The sequence below is a fragment of the Salmo salar genome, chromosome ssa21 (assembly GCF_905237065.1).
Source record: "Salmo salar chromosome ssa21, Ssal_v3.1, whole genome shotgun sequence".
Classification (NCBI taxonomy): domain Eukaryota; kingdom Metazoa; phylum Chordata; class Actinopteri; order Salmoniformes; family Salmonidae; genus Salmo; species Salmo salar.
Window position 1 is genome coordinate 23,602,778 of NC_059462.1, and position 17,315 is coordinate 23,620,092.

Here is a 17,315-nt window from a genome sequence, read left to right on the forward strand (position 1 = left end):
ACCCAGAGATACTGGATTATAAGGACCTCACTGGTATAATTTAGCTAACGACATTTGATAAAAATGTTGCTAACATTAGCATAGCTAGCCAACTACCTAGCTAGATAACTATCAAGATAGCTAGCTACCTCATTACAACTTAGGTCGTAGCTCATACAAGTTTATTGTGTATTGTCTAGATACTGCTGGTTATATAACGTTATCATTTGATAACGCTAGTGAGGCAGGCAAGCTAGCTACAGGTTAGCTAGCTAACATTAGCCTACAAGTCAGATTTGCAAGTTTGTTTGTATTCTGTATTGTCTAGGGCAAAACTAAATAATGGATGCAGCTATGGTGGTAGCAAATTTATGTCTGACTCAAACAGTGAACTACATTGTGTATGAGGATTGCCTCCTGTAGATGTTTGAGAGATGTCCAGTTTGTAGCTGAACATGCGGCATAGAGAACACCATCAAGGGGACCCTCAGCATCATGCAGATATGCCCTCGCTGTGAACATTTCTATAAATGGAACAGGGAGGACTCTTCAGGTTGGTGACATTTGACCTGGACAAAGGTCAAAACAGTTTTGAGCTTTCTCCCAATTCACCTTCATAACCTAGCCTGGTTGAACTAGTCTGATTGCCGCATTTATCATTCTATTTCACTTCACATATCATGAAGTGAAATAGAAATGTGAATGCAGCGATCAGGTTTGTTACACCATAACCACTATTGATAATGTAAACATTGCTCTGTGTGTGTGTGTGTGTGTGTGTGACCGACCAGTATCTATGATGAGGGGCCAGGAGCTGATCTATACTGCCATGCACATTAATGGGGCGCTGGCAAAAACCTTACCTCCAGCTTCACCTCTTGCCTGATCACCAATGGTTGTCGATGGGGAGACCAGAATTAGGTAGGTTTAATCTGAAATGTTCAAACTTCAACATAGTACATGTTTGTCAGATATCACCTATCCTAACTAGTGATGCACCGATATGCCATTTTTGGCCGATACCCGATATTTTCCTTGCCTAATAAACAATACCGATAACCAATATTTAACATTTTAGCAGCCTTTTAAGCATTCTAGTACAGTTAAATAGTTAACACACACACAGACATAACGTCAATACAGACCCGGGTTTAATCCCGGGGGGCTTTACTTGGCTCATAGCTGCTTTAGCGACTCCTTGTGGTGGGCCGGGCGCCTGCAGGCTGACCTCGGTCATCAGTTAAATGGTGTTTCCTTCAACACATTGGTGCGGCTCGCTTCTGGGTTAAGCAGGCGGGTGTTAAGAAGCACAGTTTGGCTGGTCATGTTTCGGAGGACACATTACTCGACCTTCGCCTCCTGGGGAACTGGGGGAAAAAAAGGGGGTAACAGTGTTTTTCATGACACCCAAAGTCACTTTACACACACAAGAAAATCAGCAGCATAAAAGGCAATAAAATCACATTAAGTATATAAAAGTACACTAAATATAAGGACAGACTAGCCATGTAGAGGCTCTCGTGGTTGTTGTTTATCAGGCTTACAACCGTGGTGTCGCCAGCAAACCTGATGATATAGTTGGTGTTGTGCAAAGCCAAGCAGTCGTGGGTGAACAGGGAGTACAGCAGAGGGCTGACGACACACCCCTGTGGGACCCTGTGTGAAGAGTCAGTGTGGAGGAGGTGTTGTTGCCAATCCTCACATCCTGTGGTCTGTCCGTCAGGAAACCCAGGATCTGAAAGTTCTATTTGGCGATTGCAAGACCTGTTTGTCTAAGAGAACAAAGCAAGTAGCTGATATTAATATGTAACACCAGACCATTTGTGTCTCCCTTTATGTAGGTAATAAGTAAAAAAAATAAATCTTTAATTGAAACTCATAGAAAAGATGCTCCCTAAGAGGTTTGGCCAATTGAATAGAGAACGTCGCAACTAGTAAATAACATTGAGAAACATGCGTCTTAAAGCTTGGTGAGAGCATGATTGTCCTACCTTTATTTTGCATATTGTCACGTGTGCCCTCTCCAGCGCTCTAGGTCGCCATGCTCCCACACCTCAGCCAGATTGACAGGTTCCCGCGCCTTAGCAGAGGTGACCGGTCCGCTCCTGATCCCCGGGATCGTCATTTTTATTCGGCATGTCGGGAAGGGGGTACTGTCATGTGTGCTCCCTCTCCGGCTTCTAGGTCACCAGGCTGCTGTCACCATCGTCAGGTGCACCTGCGCGTCAGACTCACCTGGACTCCATCACCTCCCTGATTTCCTTGGTTCCTTCCCGAGGCGGTGTTTCATGTCTGTGTGCTGTTAGTGTTTCTTGTTTTGTATTATGTTCTGTTTATTGAAACACTCACTCCCTGAACTAGCTTCCCAACTCTCAGCGCACATTGTTACACATACAACCTTCCCACAATGTTCTGGGAATGATGCAGAAAAGTTGTTTGGCTTTGGAAAATTCTCAGCACATTTAAGGAACTTGATAAATGTTATTTTCTTGGTATGTCATTACTCTAACAGAATGTTTCCTAAAAGGTCAAGCATGGTTACATTTAATTTAGGTTTTGAGAATGTTCTAGGAACCTTCTGACTGGTTTGACATTGGGAATGTTCTCAGATGGAAGCATGAAACCTGCAGAAAACAATTTATAGTTCAATTGTTTACACACGTTTGCTGAATCTTTGGCCCATTTTCCCCAAAACTCTAGCAAAAGCAAACACTGCATTCAAAACTTCTTTCCCAAATGTTTTTTTTTTTGTATCAAAATGACGCGTCATATGAATAGATCTGTCTACCAACAACACACTGATGTGCTCAACACAAAACACTATAAATATCCCAACAAACACAATACCGTAACAAACATTTATTTCCAAAATGCAGTATTTTTGAACACTTGTGTTTTGTATGTAACACTTTCATACCCAACAGGAGAAACATTGAGTAAGATGAAGGGTTTTCTGTACAATATATATATATTTTTTTAAGTGGCTCATTCTTTCAAAACTCTAAACAGAAAAAGACAAACACATGCGAAATGTAATTAAAGACATTAGGCAGCATCCTGCCTCTATTTTGGTCTGACCACAGCACCTCATCTACATCACAAGCGATGTTCTCCCTGGCTAAACAGTGGGGAAAGAATCTTCTGGAGTGACGGATCCAGCTGCCGAAAGCCCCCACATCAACTTCATCACATGCATCCTCCATTGCACGCATGCCTCTTCTCCAGGCGAGGGAATAGCGGTCATACACCTGCCATCGCCATGCAACTCTTCAATTGGGTTTAGGAATGGTGAATATGGTGGGAGGTATAGAACAATAAATTGTGGGTGGTCGATGAACCAGTTGCGGACCAGAGCAGCCCAGTGGAAACTCACGTTGTCCCAGATGACAACATACCTGGGCTGCTCTGGTCCACCCCTCTGCTCGGCTGGAATGAGGATGCCATGTAACGTGTCCAGGAACGTGATGAGAAGGGCGGTGTTGTAGGGACCAAGGTTGGCATGGTGATGGAGGATGCCTTGCTGGCTAACTGCTGCGCACATGGTGATATTCCCGCCACGCTGTCCAGGGACATTCACAAAGGCACGCTGGCCAATAATGCTCCGTCCCCATACCCTTCTTTTGGCTAGGTTGAAGTCAGCCTCAATGTAAATATAAACGTGCTGAATTGCAGCAGCATCCAGCTCCAAGACTCTGAAACAGACAAACAATGTGACATAGACAGAGAGCAGTCAATATGGTGAGGCACAATACACTGGATTACAGTACTGTAAAGTGTCTATACAGTGCTGATATGATAGTAAATTCACAGTATAGTACTTATTTGCACATATTCATAGCGCTGTTATTTAACCTCATCTGAGTTTTGCTCAAATGGCACCCTGTAGACCTGTTTCATCCGGATTCAGTTGCACTGTAATACACGGTCCAATGTAGACAAGCCTGGTGAATGTTATTGAATATTGTGTTGTCTGCAATGATGTGGTTCTGGATTTCTCATAGTCTAATGGTATGGTTTGCCACCACCATGTTCACAATAGCGGTCTCCTGTTCTGGTGTGAACACCCGGTGTCTTCCACCATGGTCTGGCCGACTCAGTTCAGAAGATCCACAAATATGATTGGTTACAGTAAGCTAAAATAATCTATTTTCTTTCAATATGAAATTACATTACTGGCCAACAATCACTGTGTAACATAGGCCTACTGATATGTCAGATTACAGTATACATACATAAAGAGCATAGTGTAGATGGTAGGTAACTTACAGGTTTTCATTTCTGAATGTACGGATGATAGATGCAACCGTGTAGCGGCTCAGTTTGGGCTGAACTCTCTGCCCTGCCTCCCTCATACTCAATATATGGTTGAGCACATGGTCAACCAATGTGACCCTAATCTCATCTGAGACAACTGTCCGTCCTCATCCTCCTTCACCTCTAGCTCTTGCTTCACCATTGACTTCCATTTTCCTCCAAAACAGGAGGCGCTCATGGCCTTTTATAGTGCTAAAGCTCTGATTTCTAAGTGAACAACTCAGCAACTAATGTTTACACCTGTGAGGAGTGGGTGTTGCCAATTGGTGTACAGCGCGTGTCATTGTGATTGGCGTTGCTTTCCAAAGGGACTAAAGAGATTTTAAGTTTGAATGTTGTGCCTAATGTAGAGAACTCTGTGTAGTGTTTTGCAAAAAGTGTGATATAGAATTGAAACTGAATGTAAAGTAAGAATTGTGCTTGCAATTTTGCAGACTTGGTTTAAGGATTTGATACATGAGTTTCAGGTTTCGGTGATTGCGTTTCAAGTTCCAATTTTAGTGTGTAAACAATTGGGAAAAACTGTAAAGTCATGTTCTCAGAACATTAAGAAAACTTTCCATAAAAAAACACACAAAAAATGTGTAACGTTCAAAGAACGTTCTAAGAATGTTATTGAAAAACATACATTCCATTCTCAGCGTCAACAAACCTCTTTCTAGCCTCTTATCTTGTTAAGTGTATTCAGGTGTGTTTGCCGTGCCTACTAATTGACCACACCTGATCTTAATGAGTGCTTTTTTCCTTTGAAATGGGGTCTGTTTTAATAGACTAAAATTAACAGCTTTGTATGTTAAAAAAACATGGCATTCTAACTCCATCCTGGTGGCGCTAGCTCCATCCTGATGGCGCAGTGGACTAATTCCATAGATAAAAAGCAGAAGATCACAGAAATGTGTTTTCATGATTAATGCCTAAGCAAATACATTTTCCATGTGTCCTATCTGTGCTTGGAGTTCAAAACAGTTAACACAAACTAAGCTAGTAGTGTTTTTAAAAGTCTTATTGAAACATTCAGTGAAAGTTAAGGAAGTTATTAAAACAAATCTAAATAACCTATAATTCCCATTCTCAGAAAGCTAATAAAACCTTACAGAAAAATGTTCAGGGAACAATTGTAAAACGATCTCAGAACCTCCCTGTAACCAAAAACGTATGTTCCCACAACTTCCAAGGAACCAAATGTGCTAGCTGGGTTGTGTATACTGAGTATACCAAACATAAGGGAACACTTTCCTAATATTGAGTTGCACCCTTAGAACAGCCTCAATTTGTCGGGGAATGGACTCTGCAAGGTTTTGAAAGCGTTCCACAGGGATGCTTGCCCATGTTGACTCCAATGCTTCCCACAGTTGTGTCAAGTTGGCTGGATGTCATTTGGGAAGTGGACCATTCTTGATACACACAGGAAACTATTGAGCATGGAAAACCCAGCAGCGTTGCAGTTCTTGACACAAAACGGTGTGCCTGGCACATTCTACCATACCCCATTCAAAGGCACTTAATTATTTTGTCTTGTCACATACACGATCCATGTCTCAACTGTCTCAAGCATTAAAAATAATTGTTTAACTTGTCTCCTCCCCTTCATCTACACTGATTGAAGTGGATTTAACAAGTGACATCAATAAGGGGTCATAGCTTTCACCTGGATTCACCTGGTCAGTCTATGACATGGAAAGAGCAGGTGTTCTTAATGTTTCGTACACTCAGTGTATATCTATTATATATTTCTTTCTGATTTGCTTCAAAAAAGTCTCTCCACAAAATGTCCCAGGTGGCCAGAACTGGCAGAGATGTGTGACTGCCTTTGAAAACGTATTTCATTGTTGGCTCAAAGAATACCCCATTGTCCCGCAATCAAAATAGCATCATGCTCAATTTGTACAAATTATTGAAAACAATAGCAAACAACAGGCGCTGCTTTTGCCAATGAATGCATGGCTGACAGGCTAGTTTTTCTTCATAATAAAATGTGACCAAGGTGCTAAATTACATCTTGTAGATCTGAGGTACTGTAGCTGGGTGGTTAAGCTGCAGAAATACAGACAGACAGAGGTGATGGAGGCTTCTATAATGCATAGCCTTTACAGCACTGCATCTTGTAAGGCTCATTACATTCACTTTCCATCTCTCTCTCTCTCTCTCTCCCTGTCTGATTTACCCAGCGATGAGCCTTTCAGACCTACATGTTGACAGCTAATATCTGTTTTAATTAATGGTGCTGAACTGAGAAGTATAGGATCGGACAGACAGGTGTGTGTGTGGTGTGTGTCTCGGTGGACGTATTTAAGGATTCTTCACTTTCACTCAAGTAGGAAAATTGGGTGCTTTTTCCTCCACTGACCCTCGTTCAATCACATCACATCCTCTCTCTTTGTCTCTCTCTGGCTGCGTTTACATACGCAGCCCAATTCTGATCTTTCGCCCAATTATTGGCAAAAGTGCAGAAAAAAATATCAGAATTGAGCTGGCTGTGTAAACACAGCCTAAGAGGCTCAAAGACAGCTTCCCCAGGTAGGCTGCCTATCAATACAACCTTAGCGTCTGGATTCAATCCGTAGCGCCGAAGATCTGCATTGTAGAACAATTGAAATTGCCTTTACATTTAAATCATGTTATAACACTGATCATCCACACTACTGATTGAAACAGTCAGACTCATTTCCACACTGCAGTTCCCTCACTTATTCCACGTTGTCAGCATCAATTTTAACTCAGCTATCACCTGCCAGTTCTGTCAAATCACTGTACTGTTCTTAGTGATGGGGATATGAAATGTCCCCAGCCATATGGCTGAAATCAATTGACCATGTGCCACACATCAAGGATCAGAGGTTTATCATTGGCTCAGGTTTGAAAATTCACTTTTGGTATAAACTGTGTAGGGAGGACAGCAGTTATACAGTTAACCAGAAGACCCCACAAGAATAGCAAACAAACCAAAATTTGACCAACTGAGGTCATACGGTGAAAGTGACTCATCTCCAATATCTTCTGATTGTGGTGCTGCTACATCTGTGCCAGCTTCGAGTGAGATCCTGAACAGCTGTCCTGCCTTTAAAAGCGAAGGAAAGCAGCCCAAATATCTACCCAGCAGGAGGTCTACCCAGCAGGCAAAACTGGTTGCAATGACATCATTATAACCAGAACCTGGGTCAAAAAGTGGGTAACCCAGCTGGTATATAAATATCTTAAAAAGTTGGCACATCATAGAATACATATAGGATCTCTGTGGGGTATACAGCATATCAAAAGTGTACCCAATGTAGGCCAAGGAGTATCTGGTCTAGCAAACACCCTTATTACACCACTTCCATTTTCATCTGGTTAGCCTCTGAGCCTATGGCTGCCAGAATCCCAAAAATGTATCAGTAGAGGAAGTCTAGTAGTAATTTGACAGACAGCGGTAAAATCCCATTTGCAGATGAAAAACCCTGTCTTCTGCAATAATATTGGTCAAGGGGTTAGCTCACATCTGGGAAACTGTACATCACTCAAAGCTGATCAGCAGGAATTTGGAATCTGGTCTCTTGTCGAAGCATCCCTGTCATAATCCAAAAGCCTCAGTGAAAGTCCAAATGTATTTACTTACTGACTTATTAAGGCCAGTAGCTCCCAAGGGACTCGACGACTCCTCTCCATCAGTCTGTTCTGACCAGTCTTTTCAATCTCGTTCCACCCCATGCCGGATCTTTTGGTGTCTGCTTTAAGCTCCTGCCTCTAGGTGTTTTGTGGGCTTATTAAGGTGCTTCCGATTACCTTAAAGAGTTCCAGGATAGAGCTGGCTTGGTGATGTTGGAGGGTGGTGATGTTCAAAGGGTGTGGCCGATCCATCCTCATCTGTTCCTTCAGATTTCCTCCTCAAATTCACCTCCTTGAAAAATAAATAATAAGTTGTTCATCTATTTGTTTACTTGGAGTGAATGGAGTGTGTGTGGGGTGGGGTGGGAGCGTCTTCCTGCGTTAAATAACAATTGTTAGTAGTATTATTTAAAAAATTCAGTGGCAGCCATGGCTAAATGCATATAAGGGAAACACTGAAGCTATTTAGTGAATAAACATGACTGAACAAAATGATACTATGAAATGAAAACAAAAACAATGACAGCAATGCACAACCATCCATCTGAGTGGCTCTTCTCATCATGAGTCAAGTTTAAAATACGAAAATGTAGAATGAAATGAGAGCATCTATTACTGTACAAGATTGGATGACATGGACAGGTTTGAATGATTGATCTTCTGAACTATTCTAACCAACCGCTCCACATTCAGCTATGTCTCAATTATCAAGTGTTATTCTGTAAATACGAGAGTCTTGCGTAACACATGACTGCCCTCTGTGTACCGGTAGTAGTGATATTTAGAAAACTCTTGAAATCTCATTCTAAATCTCATTCTGTTTGGTTGAAGATCTATTCAATGTTTTATTGACTTCATAGCTAGCGCTTTTTCTTTTGATGGTCAGTTTAACTGACCCAGAATGTTACAGCTGAATTGCTTGCCACAGGGACCACTCATTCACATCACCACCAGTAATGGCTCATTTTAAACAGTGGTCACCATGCACGAAACAACACTAAACAAGGCAACAGTAAACATGTCGTCCCCCACAATTTTGTAAATGGCAGATCTCTATGGCAAGACGCATCATTCACCTAAGTGGGTTAGCTAGACTAATACAGTATCCCTGAGAATGTGCTAAATTGAGTCAAACAGATGAAATATAAACACATGCCTGTTATAGTGCCACCGTGTGGTCGATATGAATCTTCTCGCATATGTTGAGTCTTGACAGTGGTGACAAAGTTTGTTACAATATGAATATCCTTGACTGATTTATATGCCAGACCACACTCACGTGAATGTTTATTGGTTCATGTTGTTTAAAGGTACTAGTACTAGGTATCAGTCTGGAAAGTATTGTGTGTTGAGAGACCTTTGTCCATAGATGCCACATATAAAATACAAACTTTTTTGCAAAGAATTATGTGGTTCAAGTGTTTTCATTATCCTTGAGTGGGCTCCCGAATGGCGCAGTGGTCTAAGGCACTGCATCTCAGTGCTAAAGGTGTCACTACAGAACCTGGTTCTATTCCAGGCTGTATCACAACTTGCCGTGATTGGGAGTCCCATAGGGCGGCACACAATTGGCCCAGCGTCGTCCAGGTTAGGGTTTGACCGGGGTAGGTTATCATTGTAAATAAGAATTTGTTCTTAACTGACTAGCCTAGTTAAATGAAGGTTAAAAAAAATGGTTTTTGGTTTTAAATATACTTAAGTATCAAAAGTAAAAGTATAAATCAATTCAAATTCCTTATATTAAGCAAACCAGATGGCACCATTTTGTTGTTTTTTAAATGTACAGATAGCCAGAGCCATGCTCCAACACTCAGACATCATTTACAAACGAAGCACATATTTAGTGAGTCCGCCAGATCAGAGGCAGTAGGGATGACCAGAGATGTTCTCTTGATTAGTGTGAGAATTAGACCATTTTGCTATCCTGCTAAGCATTCAAAACGTAATAAGTACTTTTAGTATCAGGGAAAATGTATGGAGTAAAAAGTACATTACTTTAGGAATGTAGTGAAGTATTAGTTGTCAAAAATATAAATAGTAATGTAAAGTACAGATACCCCAAAAAACTACTTAAGAAGTACATTCAAGTATTTTTACTTAAGTACTTGACACCACTGCTTATCACCACGACCCGTTCCATGATGTAACTTGCACTCACGAAGTCCTCGATGATCTGAAACAATTTGATGGTGAAACCCTGTGTACCATCCGGCAATCATAATGTATTTGAAAACACTGTTTCAATCAACATTTGTTGCAATAAAGAACATTTGAAAAATAAAAATCCACCTCTGGCGAACGGATAAAAATGTATTAGATCTTTATAAAATGTCTCCTACATCTGCCGTTTCCATTACACATGTTGCAATGATTTTCTGCAACATTGCTTTTGTAGAATACACCTGGGTCAGTGGAAACCTGCCTATTGATTTCCAGAGGAAAGGCAGACCCAGTAAGACACTTATTCCTGGGTGGTGAACAGAGTGACTGGGGAGTTATAAGTATCTGGGAACCATCAAGGATAGCACACTGTCTTTTAATGGTCCCTTGTGGCTCAGTTGGTAGAGCATGACTTGCAACGCTAGGGTTGTGGGTTCGATTCCCACGGGGGCCCAGTACGAATGAAAATGTATGCACTCAGTACTCGAAGTCACTATGGATAAGAGCGTATGCTAAATGACTAAAATGTAAAGGACTCAAAACGTCAATAGAAAATGCCAACAACGAATCTACCCACTGCACAGACTGAGACAACTGAATGTCAATACCCAGATACTCTCCAATTACTACACCTGTCATATAGAGAGTGTGCTGATTTTCTATGGTGGGCTGTCAAGAGCCAACAAGGACATCCTCAGGAGGACCGTAAACATGGGATCCAAGCTCTGCGGTGCTTCAGGACCTCTATGATAGATGGACAAGGCAAAAATGTCTAAAAATGTGTTTTTGCCTTGTCATTATGGGGCATTGTGTGTAGACTGATGAGGGAAATACACTATGTATCTTACTGTATTTTTTTGTGTATTTGTATGCTGACTTCACAAAATGAATTGCCATGTAAATGGACAATAAAGTATATTGTATTGTATCGTTAGTGTAGCCTACAAGCCTGGGCAAGTAACTGAAAAAAGTGCAAAATATGGAATGAACAGTCTAAGACACTTATCAGTATAGACAGGAGAAATAAAGTATTTTTTATAACAAAGCATGGAACAGAGAAGCACCCTGAATGGGTGTAGAAAATGACTCAACTGTGAAGAGGTTTTGGTGGTGTGCCCCTGCTCAGACGTTGCTTGCATCCACCAATGGTTGCGTGCAAGGTCATCGACTGTGGCGTGGAGCACCAGATTGCCATGATGTGGTCAGCTGATACCAGTGACGTTCGGTGCAGTTTAAGAGGACGGAAAACAAAACAAAATATTCATGAGCATGGCCTTATTTCTATTACAGCATATTGGATGACTGTCATTCATATTCCATTCACCCAGTTAAATGTAACAGCGATAGGTTAAGGCTACTACATCAAATCAAATGTTTATTTGTCATATGCACCGAATACAACAGGTTTAGACCTTACCATGAAATGCTTACTTACAAGCCCTTAATTAACCAACAATCCAGTTTTAAGAAAAACAAGAGTTAAGAAAAATATTTACTAAATAAACTAAAGTAAAAAATAAAAACTCAAACCATATTATAACAGCTACACATAGCCTACATCATTGTCACCATATTAGCTAAAGTAACGTCATAGTCAACATAGCCAATAGAACGAAAGCATTAGTAAACCAGCTACAATCATGCAGCAACGTTACAGTGTACAGTATGCAGTTTAGCACTTACTGGCAGGCCCGGCGGCAATAAATTAGTAAAACCAATAGCTTACCTTGACTTGGAAGAGTTCCATTGTTATGTTGGATAGTCATAGCCAGTTAGCTAACATAGCATCCCTCTGTTTGAGCAGGGTGTTTGAGTAGGCTAAACTAGCTAGCTGCATTTGCTAGCTAAGTAAGTGAAAATGAAAAAAATGATCTCTCGCTCACTATCTCTCTCTTGCTTCTCCTTCATTTTGGAAGAAATGTATTTGTTCAAAACTGTTAAATTATGGTTTTTCTCTCTCTTTGAGTCAACTATTTACCACATTGTATGCACTGCAGTGCTAGCTAGCTGTAGTTTATGCTTTCAGTACTAGATTCATTCTCTGATCCTTTGTTTGGGCGGACAACATGTCAATTCAAGCTGCAAAAGCTCTGATAGGTTGGATGACGTCCTCCGGAAGTTGTCATAATTACTGTGTAAGTCTATGGAAGGGGGTGAGGACCATGAGCCTCCGAGGTTTTGCATTTAAGTCAATGTACCCAGAGGAGGACGGAAGCTAGCGGTCCTCTGGCTACACCATGGTGCTACCCTACAGAGTGCTGTTAAGGCTAGTGTAGACCTTCATTGCAAAACAGTGTGTTTTAATAAATTATTTGGTGACATTTTTATATCTTTAGTATAGTTTTATCTAGAAAGGACAAATGTGTATATGTTACATTTGTATGACATTTACTTAGGATGATGGTCCTCCCCTTCCTCTGAGGAGCCTCCACTGGCTGATATGTAAAATACCTATCCAGGCGTTGTAAGATCTGGCAGGCAAAAGCAACGCATGGGCAGAGGAACGCGCCCTTTTATGAATGAGCCACTGTGCATGCGGTGAATGATTCTGTGATTGATATTCAGTAACACGTAGGGTTAAAGTTCATCATACCCTGTCACAATTGTTTAAATAGAGAAATTGTACCTTTTGGGTGGGGATATTGTTAATGTATAATGTTTCTTACCCACATATTAAACCAAATAAATGTAAAAAATGTTACATGTCTTTAGTTACTAAAATCAGCTGTTGAATATAGCCACTATCGCGGCAGGCTGATCAATCGAGGTCAGGAATACTTGATCATCCTTGACAGCTATCGGCCCAGGAGTGAAATGAACTCTGACTTGCGTACAATTGTATCCGGATAAGTTACACATTAATATGATATTTATTCTCAAAAGGTTGTTACTTTTGTTTGAAAAGTATGCGGTAGTAATTGTAATGTATGAGTGTCTCGCTAGTTAGTTAGCTAATGGTACGTTAAACAGAGATATACTGTAGCTATAAATTGACGTTCATGCTGAATGTAAAGCTGACGAGGATTTGCAGCACTGATGAGTATATTCATCCCACGACCCAACAATACGAATAACCTCTAGTGCTTCTAACCTAGTTAGCTAACGTTAGCTGTGCTTGTATAAGACGGGTAGCCACGTATGAAACTCTGTCCAGTCCTAGTACTGTGGCCTAATACCTGTTTGTAATATACTACAAAGGGTTCATTTAGTAGAGCATCTATTAGATAATCGAAACAAGAAGGGGCGCTCGTTTTGGTCCGTGGTTCTGAAATGTTATAAACGGCAGCATCGCGTGCTTCCGGGTTCGATGTTGCGTTGAGCAAATGATGAAGCGGATCATCTGGGCGATATCAGGACTTAACAGAAGGATGATGAAACTGCTGATCGCCCTCGCTTTGATCGCCTACATTGGCTGTGAGTAGAGTGTGTCTACTATAGTATAGGTCTACACTGAGCTCTGATCAGCTAGGTGTACAACACCTCTTTTGTGTCTGACTCCTCTAACTCTAGCTCTCCCTTGAATCCAACAGGATTTATTGGCATGCAAAACTTTAGTTTACTTTGCCAAAATGGGCCAACAGTAGGTGGGGATGATGATGATGATGATAATAAGGACAATACATGTCTAATTGTCTGAATGCTGTCATTATGAGGCTCTGTGCAATGGAGTTTGTTTGGGATGAGTAGGCTAATATGGGTTTCAAGTAGAGGTCGACCGATTATGATTTTTCAACACCGATACCGATTATTGGAGGACCCAAAAAACAGCCGATACCGATTAATGGGCTGATTTTTAATTTTTTTTTATTTTTTTCCCCTCCCCTTTACATTTATTTGTAATAATGACAATTACAACAATACTGAATGAACACTTATTTTAACTTAATCAATAAAATCAATTTAGCCTCAAATAAATAATGAAACATGTTCAATTTGGTTTAAATACTGCAAAAACAAAGTGTTGGAGAAAAAAGTAAAAGTGCAATATGTGCCATGTAAGAAAGCTAACGTTTAAGTTCCTTGCTCAGAACATGAGAACATATGAAAGCTGGTGGTTCCTTTTAACATGAGTCTTCAATATTCCCAGGTAAAAAGTTTTAGGTTGTAGTTATTATAGGAATTATAGGACTATTTCTCTCTATACGATTTGTATTTCATATACCTTTGACTATTGGATGTTCTTATAGGCACTTTAGTATTGCCAGTGTAACAGTATAGCTTCCGTCCCTCTCCTCGCTCCTACCTGGGCTCGAACCAGGAACACATCGACAACAGCCACCCTCGAAGCAGCGTTACCCATGCAGAGCAAGAGGAACAACTACTCCAAGTCTCAGAGCGAGTGACGTTTGAAGCGCTATTAGCGTGCACCCCGCTAACTAGCTAGCCATTTCACATCGGTTACACCAGCCTAATCTTGGGAGTTGATTGGCTTGAAGTCATAAACAGCGCAATGCTTGAAGCACGGCGAAGAGCTGCTGGCAAAACGCACAAAAGTGCTGTTTGAATGAATGCTTACGAGCCTGCTGCTGCCTACCACCACTCAGTCAGACTGCTCTATCAAATCATAGACTTAATTATAATATAATAAACACACAGAAATACGAGCCTTAGGTCATTAATATGGTCGAATCCGGAAACTATCATCTCTAAAACAAAAAGTTTTTCCTTTCAGTGAAATACGGAACCGTTCCGTATTTTATCTAACGGGTGGCATCCCTAAGTCTAAATATTCCTGTTACATTGCACAACCTTCAATGTTATGTCATAATTACGTAAAATTCTGGCAAATTAGTTAGCAACGAGCCAGGCAGCCCAAACTGTTGCATATACCCTGAGTCTGCGTGCAATGAACTCAAGAGAAGTAACACAATTTCATCTGGTTAATATTGCCTGCTAACCTGGATTTCTTTTAGCTAAATATGCAGGTTTAAAAATATATACTTCTGTGTATTGATTTTAAGAAAGGTATTGATGTTTATGGTTAGGTACAGTCGTGCAATGATTGTGCTTCTTTCGCAAATGCGCTTTTGTTAAATCATCCCCCGTTTGGCGAAGTCGGCTGTCTTTGTTAGGAAGAAATAGTCTTCACAGTTCGCAACGAGCCAGGCGGCCCAAACTGCTGCATATACCGTGACTCTGTTGCAAGAGAAGTGACACATTTTCCCCAGTTAAAAGAAATTCATGTTAGCAGGCAATATTAACTAAATATGCAGGTTTAAAAATATATACTTGTGTATTGATTTTAAGAAAGGCATTGATGTTTATGGTTAGGTACACATTGGCGCAACGTGTACCTAAGCGATTATATGCAACGCAGGACAGGCTAGATAAACTAGTAATATCATCAACCATGTGTAGTTAACTAGTGATTATGATAGATTGATTGTTTTTTATAAGATAAGTTTAATGCTAGCTAGCAACTTACGTTGGCTTCTTACTGCATTCGCGTAACAGGCAGGCTCCTCATGGAGTGCAATGTAATGCAGGTGGTTAGAGCGTTGGACTAGTTAACCGTAAGGTTGCAAGATTGAATCCCTGAGCTGACAAGGTAAAAATCTGTCGTGAATGTGTTCTTAACTGACTTGCCTAGATAAATAAAGGTGTAAAAAAAAATAATCTGCCAAATCGGCGTCCAAAAATACCGATTTCCGATTGTTATGAAAACCTGAAATCTGCCCTAATTAATCAGCCATTCCGATAAATCGGTCGACCTCTAGTTTCAAGTCTCTACTGCTGGAGGGTCTCAGAGGGCAACAGTGTCTCCACCACTGTCACCAGTTAATGGGCTGAGTCAGAGCTCTCTTACACTAATAACAATATTGTCAACAGAAGTCTCTAGGCCCGGTTATTGTTCTATCATAACTCTATGACTGGGAGGATTGTTTGAGGGGTGAGCAGAGCATTAGACTACTGCACGCTGCTCTGTTCAGTGAGCCAAAAGTGGTCCCTGAAAATTGTGTACTACGTCTAATATGTGCACCACATCATTGCTCTCTGTCTCGCTCTGCTGTGTGTGTATGATGTGCCTTTTGCTAAATCACACTCAAATGGCAACGGGCTGAAGCTCATTGGTTGAACTCGAATTGCTAGGGGGCTGGTCCACGTGGGGGGAAATGTCGAGAAATGGCGCAGCACAGCATCCAGAAAAACAGTCACTGTATAACTAAGGATTTCATGGCAAATTGAGGTAAAACAGTAATTCTGCTCATAGATTATGCATGTATGAACTACACATTGATACATCCAGCCCAAAGCGGGAAGTTAACAAAATACTTAGTAGTTGCCAAAGTACCAAAGCATGTCTTTTTAAAGAGATAATGCCTTTAAAAAGCAACAAATCCCTTTGAAAACGGCCTATGTGGCATCGATATGAGTCAAACCGTTATTCTAGTGTCAAAATTGACTACAAAGTGTAAATAGGATCATTTTGGTCATAAAGTCAGCTTAGTCTAAAATGGAGTTTGGAACATCCATGCATGAAGGTTGGGTTTTGATTTCATGATGTCCATTTGTCCACTAACATGGTGTGAAAAGCTGTGGTGATTGCTCTCTATCCAATAGCATAGACAGTGAGACAGACCTACCCAGCAGCTCCAACTTTGTTTACATAAGACAACACGTCACACATTTTTTTACTTGAGAAATACTGCACTAAACACCTTTAGTTAGATGTAAAATTGCGCAACTTAAACATCCTCGGCAAAATGTAAATTTTACAGATTTGTTGAGTTATCTTAGATTCATTCTGGAGATTTTTTGAGTAAGTGTAATAGGCTTCCTAGTCTATAGTATCTCATGGGGGACAAACATCATTAAACATGCAGAATTGGTCAGGAAACACACCTCCAAGACTGAAATTTTCGTTTTTCTAATGAGTAACAGAAAAACACACGTGCCAATCGGCATGTTCAGTGGCTCTTTTTAATGCCAACTTTTATTATTAAGTTGTTGTAAATTGGGGTCCTCCTTTACTGGTCTTACGTTACAAGCCTTTTATACTGAGCATTCTTACTTTGTTTTGTACTTGTTATCGTGCCAATCCTCTCAAGAGATTTAGAAGAGAGATTTTATTGTTTCTTTTCCAGAAGTGCCCCAACAATCTTTCTTCCCATTGCAGATTTTATAGGGCCCTACAGGCCAAGTATCATGATACCGAGTAGTATCGCGATACCACTGGTGAAAAAAATGTAGTGGCCTAGCGTCCTGTTCGCCCCGTCCCCCTAACGCTTGTTTTCGTTTTCTAAACGTTGTGCGGATGTGCTACGCAAAAAAACCTG

General features: G+C 40.8%; 1 long non-coding RNA gene across 1 annotated transcript; it reads left to right on the top strand.

Annotated features, from left to right (window-relative positions):
* The first annotated feature begins 407 nt into the window (after nt 1-407).
* Nucleotides 408-3,063, top strand: LOC106581980 (uncharacterized). Its single transcript, XR_001323219.2, has 3 exons — nt 408-532; nt 771-900; nt 2,007-3,063. It is a non-coding gene; the product is annotated as an uncharacterized lncRNA (long non-coding RNA).
* Nucleotides 3,064-17,315: the final 14,252 nt, after the last annotated feature.